Source organism: Bufo bufo, chromosome 1, assembly GCF_905171765.1.
Source record: "Bufo bufo chromosome 1, aBufBuf1.1, whole genome shotgun sequence".
Taxonomy (NCBI): Eukaryota; Metazoa; Chordata; class Amphibia; order Anura; family Bufonidae; genus Bufo; species Bufo bufo.
The window spans coordinates 441376019-441391299 of NC_053389.1; positions in this window are offsets into that span (position 1 = coordinate 441376019).

Here is a 15281-nt window from a genome sequence, read left to right on the forward strand (position 1 = left end):
GCTTCGAAACGGTGTTGCATTCCACATTTTTGCCTGCACTGTGGGCAAGAATGGGTTGTTTCTTGTAGGAATAAAAGTGTTGGGTACGTATAATGTACTGGCAGAACAAGACTCCATTGGATGAAGAGGACCGAGGCGTGGATACATAGCTCTTGGACATTGGAACAATACATTAAGGTAACTTTCTAGAATACTCACATTCTGGACTGTCAGACCTTCTGGATCATCAGCAATTTTCCTATCTTAAAGCCAAGTCAAAGTTATTGGTGTGAAAAATGCACCAATTGCAGAGATGAAAAGGTTGGAAAGACTCTGAGGCAGGATTTTTTTTTTAACAGTACGCGTGCTTAGTTTTAAAGTCTACATACATGTTGTTAAATGCATCTTTCTTAGTCTTATGGTCCACAAATTATTTTGGTCTTGCGTTGGGGAAAAAAAACCTTCTCTAAAATTGTCGAGGTCCCAATTGAGGTGTTATTATGAGCGCTCAGAGAGATGACACAGTCACACTTCTGAATCAAATTCTCTCTCCTTTATTCCTTACTAGCATACATCTTTATAGCACTACAGATAATCACAGACAAATCTGGCATATCACCAAGGGTGTGGAAATAGAAACTAATAATTTGATTCATTATTCATAAAAGGCAATACTTCCGCACCATACTAACAGAATTCTAATAATTGAAAAGTTTCTGCAGCATCTTATCTCAAAGTTAACGTTCTTCAGCAGTACATTCCAAAACCCAGAAGGAACATAACTCTTTCTTGTATGTCGTCAAACTCTAATAAGAAAACGATGGAGCTGCTATCTTGACTTTGCAGCTAAGAACTTCTGATCTATATACACAGCAACTCCTTACATCCTCCCAGCTGGCTCATTAATTTTTCCACATATGCACAAGATGGAGGATATGTTTATACAAAATGGATTCTCATCCCTCACAATTCCCCCATTTTGAGATATCTTAGAACTCACATCTTAACCCAGAGGTACTTCAGGTGGGATAGGTCTAACTGCCAGCCGGATGCCAGATTCCCTCCCAGGTATCGATTGCGTTCCCAAGACCTCGCAATCATCTTAGTAGTTTCTCCTTTTGGTACAGAACCTGTTGGCGCACATAAATATAAGCTTAATCACAGCATATACTACTATTATAATCAACACTACTTGCTCCCAGTGGGAGCAATGCCGTCAGAACCCACAAAGCCACACTCCCGGCGCTCCATGTCCTGCCTCTTCTCCTTCTCCTCCCATATGTCCTCCACTGCACGTTCCACCGTGCCATCGACGCGTTCATCTGGCATAAGGCAGGCTTCCGTGGCCCAAATGATGATGACACCGGATAACCATCGTGCCCAACGGCTAATCGCTGGCTTGTCAGAACTGCTAGCCCGCCAACTACTGCCATATACACTGGTAGACTCAGAGGCCTTTTAGAAAATTTGTGGCCATTGGCACACCGCAATAGCAGGTCAACGGAAGGAAACATTTCTCCCAGAAGGGCATCCCAGAGCTATATGGCCACGTTCAGCAGCAGGTGAATATATCTCTGGCACACAGTGTCGGTGCCAAGATACGTCTGACCACAGACACCTGGTCTAGCAAACATGGGCAGGGAAGGTACATAACTTTTACTGTCCACTGGGTGAACCTTATGACGGCCGTCAAGCATGTAACCCGTGGCTCCTGTGTGGATTTGGTGTTACCGCCACGGATTGCATGCAGGCCTGCCTCTTCTTCTCCTCCCCCTACTCCATCCTCAGTCTCCTCCTCGGCTGACTCCTCCTTTTCCACTACTACCGCCTCTTCCACTGCACCCCGCAGAACCTATTCGACGTCCCAGGTGAGACTTTGCCATGCTGTGCTGCGGATGTTGTGCCTGGAAGCCAAGAGCCACACCGGTCCTGCACCGCTTTCAGGCCTGCGGTCACAGGCCGTTCAGTGGCTAACCTGGCTCAATTTGACAGTTGGTAAAGTGGTGTGCGACAACGGTGCCAATCTGCTGAGCGTGCTGAAACAGGGCAAAATGACACACATGCAGTGCATGGCACACATCCTGAACTTAGTCGTGCAGCGGTTCGTTGCCAAATACCCCGGGGTCCAGGATGTCTTGTGGCAGGCCAGGAAAATTTCTGGCCATTTTAGAAGATCTTACACAGCCATGGATCGCCTTGCTGACGTTCAGCGGCGACACCACTTGCCTGTCAGACGTCTTGTTTGTGACAGCCCGACGCACTGGAACTCCACCTTGTATATGCTTGATAGGCTGCTCCAGCAGCAACGTGCCGTTAATGACTACCTGTACGAACTCTGCAGCAGGACAGGTTCTGGGAGCTTGGTTTCTTTACACCGCGCCAGTGGCTGCTCATGCGCGACGCATGCAGACTTCTGCGGCCGTTTGATGAGATCACCAAACTAGTCAGTCACAGCCAGGGCGCCATCAGTGACATCGTACCTTACGCCTTCTTTCTGGAGGATGCATTGCGTTGTGTCATTGATCAAACCCGCGAGGAGCAGGAAGATGAGGAAGCCGCAATGCTGGATGAATTCACAGGGGGGGCTACTCCATCTGAGACAAGTCAGCAGGAGTCTGATGAGGAGTCAGAGGAGGATGGTGGCTGGGGGGAGGAGGAGGAGCAAGAAGAGCAGGCTTTGAGGGGAACTTTAAACTTTTCAGAGATCCATGGAGTTGTCCGTGGCTGTGGGGGGGGGGGGGGGGGGGGGGCAGAGACCAAGGACGACATTCTCCTGGGAAATGAGCAGGAGCCAGAGCGCTCCACCACTTCCAATTTAGTGCAAATGGGGGCCTTCATACACCACTGTCTGCATAGGGACCCCCGTATAAAAAGCATAAACGGCAAGGACCAGTACTGGGTGGCAACGTACTTAGACCCCCAGTACAAACATATAATGGCGGACGTTACCAGCATCACAGAGGGCTGGCAGAATGCTGCATTTCCAGGCCTTGCTGCGAGACATGCTGCATTCTGCTGTTGCGGGCGCTGGCAGAATTTCCACCCACAGTGAAACAGGTGCGGGTACCAATCCTACCGCGCCTGCAAGAAGATGGTGGTTTAAGGATGTGTTGGTGACTAGAGATATGAGAACATTCTTGCAGCCAACCCATCGACAGCCGCCCTCTGTATCCAGCCTCAGGGAATGCCTAGACTGACAGGTGTCCGACTACATCGGGTTAACGGCCGATGTGGACGCTCTGAGAAGCGAGGAACCCCTGGACTACTGGGTCTGCAGGCTTGACCTGTGGCCAGAGCTGGCACAATTTGCCATGGAACTCTTGGCTTGCCCCTCGTCGAGTGTCCTGTCCGAAAGGACGTTCAGCGCAGCAGGGGCAATTGTGACCGATAAGCGCACTCGCCTACCTCACGACAGTGTGGACTACCTCGCATTTCTAAAAATGAATGAGGCATGGATCTCGAAAGAATTGAACACCTGTGATGACCACGTGTAATTGAATTTTCTCATGCCAGCCCACACATATCCGCCACCACCTAGAACAAAGAATGGTCCTTGTCTTATGTATATACAGCGGCATAAAAGGCCTTTTCTGTCAGGTGAATGCCTAATTTTTGGGGCCTCTACTACAGTGGCCTATAGTGCAAATATTATCAAGTGACCGCCTAATGTACCTCCAGATACAGAATCGCAAGTTCTTTTGTGTCAGGTCAATGCCTAATTTTTGGGGCCTGTACTTCAGTGGCTTACAGCAAAAATTTTATCCAGTGACCGCCTAATGTACCTCCAGCCACAGAATCACAAGTTCTTTTGTGTCAGGTGAATGCCTAATTTTTGGGGTCTGTACTCCAGTGGCCTACAGTTCTATTTTTATCCATTGATCGCCTAATGTACCTCAAGCCACAGGATCACAAGTTCTTGTGTGTCAGGTGAATGCCAAATTTTTGGGGCCTGTACTTGAGTGACCTACAGTAAAATTGTTATCCAGTGAATGCCTAATGTACCTCCAGCCACATCAGCCAAAGTTCTTTTCTGTCCGGTGAATTCCAAATTATTAGGGCCAGTACTCCAGTGGCCTACAGTAACATTTTTATCCAGTGAATGCCTAATGTACCTCCAGCCACATCAGCCAAAGTTCTTTTCTGTCCGGTGAATGCCAAATTTTTGGGGCCTGTACTCCAGTGGACTACAGTAACATTTTTATCCAGTGACCGCCTAATGTACCTCCAGCCACAGAATCACAAGTTCTGTCAGGTGAATGCCTAATTTTTGGGGCCTGTAGTGGCCGACAGTTCTATTTTTATCCAGTGACCACCTAATGTACCTCCAGTCACATCAGCCAAAGTTCTTTTCTGTCCGGTGAATGCCTAATTTTTGGGGCCCGTACTCCTGTGGCCTAAAATAAAATTTATCTAGGCTTCAGCAGGTCACATTTTTGAGAGTTTCCCTTTAAGACACATAAAAATGTCCCTTGATTAAAATACATATTTTTTGTGGGAATTTTTGCCAATGATCTTCCTCTGGTATATCACTGTCCATGTTGTGGGACTATTTGTGTACTTCTAGCAAGTTTGCTGGCTGCAAATATGACCTAAAGGTATTTCAGGTTCGCCTGCCATTAAAGTGAATGGGGCCCGCCGTGAACGCGGGGTTCGCGAACATTTGATTGTGAACGCGTATCGTCCCGGCCGATGTTAGTCCATCACTATTTAAGAATACTTGCATGCTGAACTGTCGGACTTTCGGATCCATTAGGCGGTTTACTATCTTTCAGTCAGATGAATGTTATTGGTTGTGAAAAATGTAGAAATTGTAGAAATGAAAGGCTGGAACGACTCGGAGGCAGGATTTTTTAACAGCAAGTGTGCATGGTTTCATCGTCTACATACATTTTGTTAAATTTATATTTCTCGCTTATATCATTGGGGGACACAGGAGACCATGGATAGAGCTGCTGCCACTAGTAGGCGACAAAGTAAGCAAAAAAAAAGTGTTAGCTTCTTCTATCAGCTATACCCCTCCTGCAGACACTGAGCTAATCAGTTTTAGCTTAGTGTCTGTAGGAGACAGACCCTCCTGCCATTTTCATTAATTATTTTAGTTTGTTATTTTACCTTTTTCCACTTTAGGCATAGGAAACAGAGGCGCCTCAACTCTCTGTTTACCACCAAACCTCTCCCAAGAATACAAAGTGTACGAGGGCAGCCCAGCTCCCCTGAATCCCGCCAGCATTGGGTTGACCTGAATTTCTGCAGTCCGTCCCATTCCACTCCAGCCTCCCTACCACGTCTGTGCTAGCGGCTGAAGAGGTGACCCTGCTGGGGAAGAGCAGAGAATAGTGAACACAGGCTGAGTACAACCCCCTCTATCCACTCCACCATCCCCACTGCCCACCCCCTCTGTCGCTCCATCCTCAATCCTTATTCTCCCCGTCTGGGTTCCTCTTTCCATCCGGGGCCCGCCAGTGCTGTTTCACGGCGGTGGCATTCCCTCCAGGGTCAGCCGCTGCATCTTACTCCAGGCATCTAATGTCTGTCCTAGGCCCCCCTTGGTCCCAGGGTTTGGGTGATCCACAGGACATACACTGTCTTTAGGGCCAGTAATTTGGAGCCCTGTGGGTTTCCTGAAGAAAAATCACATGTGGGGTATATGAATGCAAGAAGTGGAAAACTAGGGCTCATTTAATTTTTATCATTGAGGCCACATACATTGCACGATATTAGTTTGAAATGTAAACCAGCCATTTGGATTCACAAAGAGGAGAGGACACTGCCACACTCACCGTAACTAATGGGTGGGCTTTAGCTCTGCCCTAGCCTTTATAATAACATGGGCTGCACGAAAGTCCACCCAATAGTGTTCCAACAGCAAAAAATGCCCCCAATATAGTCAGCAGGGGGAAGAATCCAAAGTCACTGCACGGCAAACACCTAAATGCACAGTTATGTAAAAGTGCAGTCCAAGGACTAGTCAGCAGGTGTCTTGCCTGTACGATATACCTTCAATAGTTTTGAATCCGCACCAACAATACAGTCAAGAGGCTGCGATACAGATAGATAGAACACCCCAGATGAAGCGGAGTGAAACCAGGGTCGGGCATTGTGTTTGATTTTATGTGCAAATAAGAATCCTGTAAAGTAAATGAAGTGCTTTGGTGAAAGTTATTAGTGGATCTAGGCCATGTTAATTTTCTTCCAAAGGTGTGGCATATAAAAGCTGAAGCCGCCCATAGATTAAGAATTACCGGAGCGGTACCTGTGAAGAGGAGAGGAAGGACACAGCGTTACCATATTCCGGTGGATTCAGCGTTCTATCTGTCTGTATTGCAGCCTCTTGCCTGTTTCGTTGGCGCGGATCCAAAACTATTTATTGCATACAAAGGAGACTTTGGGTCGTCTCCATACGTGGATCCTGCTGCAAATTAGATATACCCATCCAGGAACAATCAAGTAACTTTGTGTGTCCGATATACCTGTATGTGGGTAAAAAAGAGCTTCAGCACAAACTGTAGAAGCCCCAGCAGCCAAATAGTCAGGGAGCCCACTCCTTTTCCCCCTGCAAGCCACCAGCCAGGCCTTACAGTGCTCACCGCCTGTCTCCTATCCTCTGGGCCACCACAGTTATCGTCATTTGGTGCAGGGAAGGGACACAGTCACCAGGGCCATAGCAGGGGGCCAGTGAGAACAGGAAGCACTGGCTCCCGCACCTCCGGCCCTAGAGAAAATGAAGGCCGCAGCTTGAAACCAACAGCAGGCCACATCTCTAGATGGGACCCAGGTGGCCCAGAAATGCTCTAATCTAGTGCCACTTGATCCAGGGAGACCACAGGACACCAGTGGAGCCCCCAAAGCAGCGTACAGCTGGAGGATGGCTCCATATTCCACTAGATGAGACGGAGCTCCCGTCACTCACCTTCTGCTTGATAGGCGGTTAGCTCCACCACTTTAATTGCTGAAATTAATTGGCCTTGTGCTTTTCCTTTTCTGCTGTAAAGAGTATCTTATATTGTTTTAAGCATTAATTTTCAAAAAGTTGTTTCTGAATGTTAGGTAATAATTTACATACTGTTCTGAAAGAATATGTTTTATGAGTACATGGGGCAAATAATGAATTAGCATGCAAATTGTACAGTGCAAGTTCAAGTCCCATCAGATACAACAAAATGTTCAAAAACAATAGAAGTGGGTGTAGACATTGCATACTAAATTCCATGTTATATGTCAATAAATATAGATATTGTACATTAAGGCCCCTTTGCACAGACCACTTATATGGAGAAAACGTTCAGATGAAGACTTCTTCCCGATAATTGCCCCGTGTAAAGATGCCCCTGATCTCCTAATGAACGAGCAAACACTCAATCATCAAGTGAAAGCATCATTGATGAGGACACGAAAGTCATGGTCTCTAAGCAGCAGATCATTCTGTGTAAGGCTCGGGCACGACCCATTCACTTCAATGGGGACGCAAAAGATGCGAACAGCACTCCGTGTGCTGTCCGCATCCGTTGTTCCGCGGCCCCGCAAAAAAAATATAACATGTCCTATTCTTGTCCGCAAAACGGACAAGAATAGGCAGTTATATCAATGGCGGCTTCCGTTTTTTGCGGACCGCAAAAAACAGCACGGTCGTGTGCATGTAGTCTAATCAGGGATCTGCTGCCCAGAAACAAGGATTCTCTAAGGGATTGAGTAATCCTACTAGCAATCGCTTGTCCCCATATAGAGGATATAATTGCTGCATATTCATGCAGGTTCAACTCTGCTGACAATTTGGGAAAGAATGGTTTGTTCCCGATAATTGCCTGCTCATTAAGCCTGTTTACAGGGACCTTCTTTTTTTTTTTTTATCAGATCTTCTTTATTAAAGTTTTATATACACCATATAATCGTATGCAAATGCCAATATCCATTAAAACAGGATCCCGCTAAGTGCTGGAGCATATAACATTTAGATAATAGCAACATCAGTTACATAAAGGTTTGTTATTATGTACTAAACAATTGAGATCAACCAGGAACCCATGCCATCCCATCCATCCACCCCCCTACTTGCCCTCCCCTCTCTGTGTTGCCACACCTAAAAGCAAAAATAAGAGTACTGCAGTATACTCATCCCTTGATGTCCCTCAAGGCATTACACCTACTTGTATATAAATTTATCTGGTGCCTCCAAACCCTCTAATAATCATACTATGCCATATTGCGTCAATCTTTGAGATAGTGGCAGATGTGGTTAACCGGACCTGGCAGGCTGTTTCTTGAATTTTAGCACTGTGTCTCTTTTAATGTAAATACCACTTTCCATGTTTATAGGGACCTTTAGTCATTTGTATACAATCTATGTCATAAGCCATGCTCACATACACCAGATTAGTGGCTCATTCTATTCAGAAAAGCTGCTACAAAGTAAACTACAAGCTTTTATAAAGTCACATTCACAAGCTAAAGAAAGGGGAAAAATCTTAAGCCGAACTGGAGGCGACACATGCAGAATTGACACGGATTTGCAGCCATATTTACATTACCAGGTCTTAACATACATGTGTTACAAATAAATGGTGATGGTTCCTTTGATTGTTTTTTTTATTTGGAATGGAACCAAACATAAGCTGCTGATGTGTGAAATAGGAATACTCCTGTAAAGGTAACCGGCCCTCTGGACTTGTCTTGGATAAATAGGTCATGCTGGACATGATTCTTACACTATGTTAACAATCTTCTGACTTTGTGCGTACAAGCGTTTCAGTCACAACCCATGCAAATAGATGCATAAGATCATGCATAGAGATGTCGCGAACATAAAATTTTCCGTTCGCGAACAGCGTACGCGAATTTTCGCAAATGTTTGCGAACGGGCGAACCGCCATAGACTTCAATAGGCAGGCGAATTTTAAAAAACAGGGACTAATTCTGGCTACAATAGTGATGGAAAAGTTGTTTCAAGGGGACTAAAACCTGGACTGTGGCATGCCGGAGGGGGATCCATGGCAAAACTCCCATGGAAAATTACGTAGTTGACGCATAGTCGGGTTTTAATCCATAAAGGGCATAAATCACCTAACATTTCTAAATTGTTTGGAGTAAAGTGCTTTAAAACACCCAGTTTGTGTATACGATCAGGTAGTGCAAGGGTTACGCCCGCTTCACAGTGACAGACCAAACTCCCCGTTTAACGCACCGCAAACTTTGCACAACCGCAAACTCCCCATTTGCACAAGGTTGGATACCAAGCTAGCCATGTCCCGTTCCTTGTCCTCACTGATGTCATTGAAGGTCTCTTCCTCCACCTAGCCACGTACAACACCAAGGGTCCCTGAAAGGTGACAACAAGCCCCCTGGGACGCCTGCTGTGGTTGGTCTTACACCTCCTCAAAGCCACCTTACTCCTCTGACTCCTCTCTCTGCGTTGCCGCAGGTCCAGCAATCGACGACGACAAGGCTGCTTCTGGTGGTGATGATGACCACAACTCTTCCTCTTCATGCTCATCTACGGCCTGATCCAGCACTCTTCGCAGGGCACGCTCTAGAAAGAACGCATATGGGATGAGATCGATGATGTTGCCTTGGGTTTGACTGACCAGGTTTGTCACCTCCGCAAAAGTACGCATGAGCCTACAGCCATTGTGCATGAGCGTTCAGTAACTGTCACGGCCACGGCTATGGTCGTGACTCCTCAACCGCATGCGGTTGCCTGCGGTTTGGTTTTGGTCTTCAATCACAGCTGAGGGCCGCTGTTTGTGGCCTCACATGTGGTTGCCGCGGGCAACTAGTTGTATGGTGTTGGTTTCAGCAGAGCAGCCTGAGCGGTGCTGGGCAGCTTGCTGCATTGCACGCGGTTGCACCTAACAACCTTCATGTTGGGTGTTGTGTTTGTTTGTCTGTTGTGCACTGCGTTTTGTGTTGTGTGTGCACTAGGACTCTTTCCTTCACTGTGGCTGCCCCTGGCAACGTTTGGTTGGATGTGTACATGTGGTGCCAGTGTCCCGGCCTGCGGGCTGACTCCCAGGACATGGTAGCCACCCATGTCGTTGCCTGCGGCAACAGCCACAGTGTGATCTTGGTTTGGACACTTTCCCCTTTAAGTGGTGTTTTCCCTTCCCTGGTGTTGGAAGGGTTAACTCCCTTTCTGTGTGTGTGAGACACTGGGCGTGTCTGTGTGGGTGTGGCCTCTTAGGCCTATAAAGCCTCAGTGTTTGGCATGTCTCAGTGGGGTTGCTTCAGCCATGTGTAGCTGGAGCAGCCTCCTGTGTATATCATCTGCCAGTGGGGGCCACCCTTGTGGTCATAGGTTTATCTGTGAAGTATAAGTTATGTTTGCATGATGTTCAGTTGATGTTTCCCTTTGTTTCCTGTTTAGTGCAACTATGGATGTCCTGGTAACCTGTGTGTTATGTGTGCTATGTCCCTTTGTGTTCTGTGGACATGAGTAGTGCATGCATGGGTTCCAGTCAGCGTGGCTGTGACAGGTACGTGTGGAACTTGTTTAGTTCGCCTGTCATATATGTATGTTGTATGTGTTCCCCCATTCCTTGCAGCTTGGCCAGTGAGACCCCTGTTCCTACGCGTCCAGAAGGAACAGGCAGTCTTACCCTGCTCCTAGGTTAGGGCCATCTTGAGGGCTAGCAGGGACTTCAAGGTTCCGGTGCATGAGCCCTCCTACCATCAAGGTCGGCTCATGTAGCTAGGAGTTAGGGTAAGGTTAGGGATGCGTTTAGGAGGTGACCTGCTCCCTAATCCTGTCGTCCTGGCCGAGCCGCCTTGCATTTTCTGGCATCGCACGGCTGAGGATTTCCCCCATCCTCAGCCGTGACAGTAACGCGGCCAAAAAATACCCACCTCCGCAGAGGCTGTCCTCCTCTTTTTTCTTTTTATTAAAAAAATCTGTTCTTACCAGTTTAATCTCTGTTTTGTCCCCTATCAGAGGCCGGTGTATGGAATATATTTTAGGAATCGGGAGATGGAAAAAGATGCTTGGTCGGTCCTCTTACTTCCAATTTGGGGCACTGCGCGTGTGCCGTGTAATGTACTGTGCAATCCCAATATGAGTGGTGTGTTAAGTAGTACTATTCCTATCAGGGGCCAGTCTATGTAATAGATTTTAGGAACCGGGAGATGGAAAAAGATACTTGGTTGGTCCTCCTACTTCCAATTTGGGGCACTGCGCGTGCGCCTTGCAATGAACTGTGCCACCAGATATGAGTGGTGTGTTAAGTAGTACTATTCCTATCAGATTAATCCCTGTTACGTCCCCTATCAGGGGACGTGAATGGAAAAGATTTTAGACAACCGCATGACATAAATTTTATTCCTCTATGCGACAATCTTGGTGTAGTGAGGACTGTGCTCGTGCGCACGTTTGGGAGATTGCAGGCGATCGGGTTTTTTCAAAGCCTATGATCATGCTGAGGTAGTTCAGTGACAGTTAAGTGACCCAGAAAACAATGATTCTGCAGTGTGGGCCCATTGTTGGCCTAGTAGGCTTTAATGATCACCTTAGGGCTCTTTCACACTTGCGTTGTTCTTTTCCGGCATAGAGTTCCGTCGTCGGGGCTCTATGCCGGAAGAATCCTGATCAGGATTACCCCCATGCATTCTGAATGGAGAGAAATCCGTTCAGGATGCATCAGGATGTCTTCAGTTCCGGAACGGAACGTTTTTTGGCCGGAGAAAATATCGCAGCATGCTGCGCTTTTTGCTCCGGTCAAAAATCCTGAACACTTGCCGCAAGGCCGGATCTGGAATTAATGCCCATTGAAAGGCATTAATCCGGATCCGGCCTTAAGCTAAACGCCGTTTCGGCGCATTACCGGATCCGACGTTTAGCTTTTTCTGAATAGCGTCCTGCCAGCCATGGTAACCAAAGTCCTGGTTGCCATGGTAAAGTGTAGTGGGGAGCAGTATACTTACCGTCCGTGCGGCTCCCGGGGCGCTTCAGAGTGACGTCAGGGCGCCCCACGCGCATGTATGACGTGTCGCATGGATCACGTCATCCATGCGCATGGGGCGCTCTGACGTCATTCTGGAGCACCCGGGGAGCCGCACGGACGGTAAGTATACTGCTCCCCCGCTCCCCACTACTACTATGGCAACCAGGACTTTAATAGCGTCCTGGGTGCCATAGTAACACTGAACGCATTTTGAAGACGGATCCGTCTTCAAATGCTTTCAGTTCACTTGCGGTGTTACGGATCCGGCGGGCACTTCCGGCAAATTGAGTACACGACGGATCCGGACAACGCAAGTGTGAAAGAGGCCTTAGATGATCACAAAGAAAATTAAATGTTTTTTCTATGCAAAATTATCCAGCCAATCGCTTTTGGTCTGTTCACAATGAAGCAACGACCTTATCATCTGGGGTGTGCCAACATTGCCATTGCCAACACACTCAGAGGTCGTCGCTTCATTGTGATACGCAAGCCCCTTCACCACAACAAGGTAAGGATCACGAAGGGGAATTGACACATGTATGTGCCTTTTTTTTTGTTTTGTTTTTGCAGCCACAGTGCAGCACCAGAGGCCAGAAAAATTGATGTTTTCAAGGCAGAAAGTGCACTAAAACATTGTGGCTTGAACCCTAGTTGGTGGAGGATAAGTCACGCAAGTCATCCGGCATGCACAGATAAAATACAGCAGCGTGTGGACCATTTTTAGCCCAAGGCAGCTCATCTCATCAGGCCTTTTTTAGTCAAATGTATCGCCAACTGTCAGTCCCTTCGGGATCCATGCCTCATTCATCTTAATAAAGGTGAGGTAATCTAGACTTTTTTTGACCTAGGCGACTTCTCTTCTCAGTGACAATACCTCCTGCTGCACTGAAGGTCCTTTCTGACAGGACACTTGAAGTGGGGCAGGCCAGAAGTTCTATCGCAAATTGGGATAGCTCAGGCCACAGGTCAAGCCTGCACACCCAGTAGTCAAGGGGTTCATCGCTCCTCAGAGTGTCGATATTTGCAGTTAAGGCGAGGTAGTCTGCTACCTGTCAGTCGAGTCGTTCTCTGAGGGTGGACCCCGAAGGGCTATGGCGATGCGTAGGACTTAAAAAGCTCTGCATGTCCTCCATCAACAACACGTCTGTAAAGCGTCCTGTCCTTGCTGGCGTGGTCGTGGTAGGAGGAGGATTACTTAAACCTCTTCCCTTTATTTTGGAACTGCTGCATCCTTTCCGACTTTCGGTAATTCGGTAACATTTCAGGCACTTTCTGCTTATATTGGGGGTCTAGTAGCGTGGCCAACCAGTACAAATCGTTCTCCTTCAGCCTTTTTATACGAGGGTCCCTCAACAGGCACGACAGCATGAAAGACCCCATTTTCACAAGGTTGGATGCCAAGCTACTCATGTCCCGTTCCTCGTCCTCACTGATGTCACTGAAGGTCTGTTCTTCCCCCCAGCCACGTACAACACCACGGGTACCAGATAGGTGACAACGAGCACTCTGGGACGCCTGCTGTGGATGGTCTTCCTCCTCCTCAAAGCCACATTCCTCCTCTGACTCTTCCAGCGTTGCTGCAGGTCCAGCAAGCGATGCTGATAAGACTGTTTCTGGTGGTGATGGTGACCACAACTCTTCCTCTCCACGGCCTGATCCAGCACTCTTCGCAGGGCACGCTCCAGGAAGAAAACAAATAGGATGATGTCGCTGATGGTGCCTTCAGTGCGACTGACTAGGTTTGTCAGCTCCTCAAAAGGACGCAAGAGCCTACAGGAATTGCGCATGAGCGTCCAGTAACGTGGCAAAAAAATTCCCAGCTCCGCAGAGGCTGTCCTAGCACCCCAGTCATACAAATACTCGTTGGCGGCTTTTTCTTGTTGGAGCAGGCGGTTGAACATTAGGAGTGTTGAATTCCAACGTGTCGGGCTGTCGCAAATCAAGCGCCTCACTGGCATGTTGTTTTGCCGCTGAATATCTGGAAAGTGCGCCATGGCCGTGTAGGAACGCCTGAAATGGCCACACACCTTCCTGGCCTGCTTGAGGACGTCCTGAAAGCCTGGGTACTTATGCACAAAGCGTTGTACAATCAGATTCAACACATGTGCCATGCACGGCACATGTGTCAACTTGCCCAAATTCAATGCCACTAACAAATTGCTTCCGTTGTCACACACCACTTTGCCGATCTCCAGTTGGTGCGGAGTCAGCCACTGATCCACCTGTGCGTTCAGGGCGGACAGGAGTGCTGGTCTGGTGTGACTCTCTGCTTTCAGGCAAGTCAACCACAAGACGGTGTGACACTGTCGCATCCGGGATGTGGAATAGCCCCTGGGGAGCTGCAGTTGATGTGGAGCAAGACGCAACAGCAGAAGAGGACTCAGCCGAGGAGGTTATTGAAGAGTATGGAGTAGGAGGAGTAGAGGAGGTGGCAGCAGGCCTGCCTGCAAGTTGTGGCGGTGTCACCAACTCCTCTACAGAGCCACGCATTCCATGCTTGGCAGCCGTCAGCAGGTTTACCCAATGCGCAGTGTGGGTGATATACCCGCCCTGACCGTGCTTTGCAGACCAGGTATCAGTGGTCAGATGGACCTTGCCCCCAACACTGTGTGCCAGACATGCCATGACTTCCTTTTGCACAATAGAGTACAGGTTGGGGATTGCCTTTTGTGAAAAGAAATTTCGGCCGGGTACCTTCCACTGCGGTGTCCCAATAGCTACAAATTTTTTGAAGGCCTCAGACTCCACCAGCTTGTATGGTAAAAGCTGGCAGGCTAAGAGTTCCGACAAGCCAGCTGTCAAGACGCCGGGCAAGGGGGTGACTCTGTGACATTGGCTTCTTACGCTCAAACATTTCCTTGACAGACACCTGACTGGGCAGATGAGCAGGAACTGCTCAAGGCGAGAGACGGAGTGGCGGATGGTTGAGAGGGGGCAAGGAGGACAGCAGTGGTTGACGTGGCTGAAGATGCTGGACCAGGAGGAGGATGGTGGCTTTGAGCTTGTGTGCTGCTTGTACTCGTCATCATGTGTTGATCCCATAGGCGTTTGTGATGTGAGATCATGTGCCTTCGCAAAGCAGTTGTACCTAGGTGGGTGTTGGATTTCCCACGACTCCGTTTGTTTTGGCACAGGTTGCAAATGGCATCGCTGTTATCAGAGGCAGACACACAAAAAAAATGCCACACTGCTGAGCTTTGCAATGACGGCATTCTGGTGGTGGCAACAGCATTCGTTGATTGGCGTGCTGTCTGACTGACCCCGGGTGCCGATACATGCTGTCTGACTGTGCCACTAGATCCTTGCGACGATCTCCCCCTGCTTCCAACTCGTCTCCTCCTCCTCTCTGTCTCCCCATCTGAACTTTCCCCCTGT